General features: G+C 34.8%; 1 protein-coding gene across 1 annotated transcript in view; it reads left to right on the top strand.

Annotated features, from left to right (window-relative positions):
- Window positions 1-1,402, top strand: part of gabra2a (gamma-aminobutyric acid type A receptor subunit alpha2a) — a gene marked incomplete in the record, with an annotated part of 36,799 nt that overhangs the window by 1,449 nt on the left and 33,948 nt on the right.

The raw sequence follows: 1,402 nt of genomic DNA, 5'->3' as shown, positions 1-1,402 counted from the left end.
ATAATAAGAGTTTCAGTCTTGTTTGCATTTAACTGCAGGTAGTTGTTCTGCAATATTTTGACTGCTGACAGACAGTTAATGAGTTCAGATAGTTTGAAGAACTCAGAGGGTCGAAAGGAACAGTACAACTGTATGTCATCAGCATACAGATGGTGTGACACATTACTGTAATGTTTTAAAATACCTCCTAAAGGGTACAGGTACAATAAAAAGAGGATTGGGCCCAAAACTGAACCTTGGGGTACCCCACAAGACAGCGGTACAACATCAGAGTAAACCTGATTCATAAAAACATTAAAAGACCGTTCAGATATAAATAAGAGGTGAACCAGTTTAACACAGAGCCAGAAATACCAAAAATCTGTGTCTGGTTTAGCTGTGAGACTTTTTTTGTCGAACATCCCCACCTCTAAGTATTTTATTTATTTTTTTTACTAAATAAGATCYGGAGCAGGTTTGATTTAAATGTTTAGAACGTTTGACCTTTTCCAGTTTTCTCCATCTTTGTTGGAGAGCAGTGTGGGCTGATTGTGGTGTCCTCGCAGCGACCCGCTGACACACGTTTGCATCAGAGCTGAAGGATTTTTACACAAACTGAAAGGCTGCAGACAGAACCGTTCACAGCATCTGTTGCTTTTTAAACCAGTTTATGGAAGAAAAACCTCGAGTTTGCAAACAGTCACAGTGGAGTTAAAAACACATGTGCATATTTAGCTTTTTTTTACCTGAATATAAACAAAAAGAGGTTTCACATCAGAACTTCATGCTGCTCATCATGTTTTACCTTCATATCTTATATCTTGTAAATATTTGGTATTTTCAAACAAAAAAGTGATGAAATGATTTTATTGTTCAAGTCTGCTTGTCTTCAAATAAAAAGACTAAAATTTCTCCTTTAAATGCATTTAATAAAATTTTTGCCCTAATGCCCAACAACTGTAGAAAACTTTATTAAAAAGAAACTAATGTTGCTGATTCAGGGTCGTGTTTGTGACTTTACAGAAGCTGCAGGRCAAACAGTCATTTTAATGGAATGAATAATTAAGGCTGAAGGGTTAGAAAATGAATAACCCTGTTCTGCTTCTCTCATGGCTTCCTGTCCACTTGCAAATTGATTTTAAGACTTTTTTGTTGGCTTTTAAAGATTTTAAACAAGGAGCCAAACTCCAGAGACCAGTTTCTCCTGTTCCTAAATCCAAACTAAAATTCAGGAACCTTTTTTTATTTTTGGTCCACTGAGACCGAGGTTTTTAAATCTTTGTTGAAGCTTTTACATCTTTGAGTTTTTAAATCTTTGAGGTTTTAAAATCTTTGAGGTTTTAAAATCTTTGAGGTTTTAAAATCTTTGAGGTTTTAAAATCTTTGAGGTTTTAAAATCTTTGAAGTTTTGAAATCTTTGAAG

This window comes from Austrofundulus limnaeus, unplaced genomic scaffold (genome assembly GCF_001266775.1).
Source record: "Austrofundulus limnaeus strain Quisiro unplaced genomic scaffold, Austrofundulus_limnaeus-1.0 Scaffold105, whole genome shotgun sequence".
Classification (NCBI taxonomy): domain Eukaryota; kingdom Metazoa; phylum Chordata; class Actinopteri; order Cyprinodontiformes; family Rivulidae; genus Austrofundulus; species Austrofundulus limnaeus.
The sequence above is the reverse complement of the archived record's forward strand: the minus strand, read 5'-3'. Positions and strand labels throughout refer to the sequence as shown.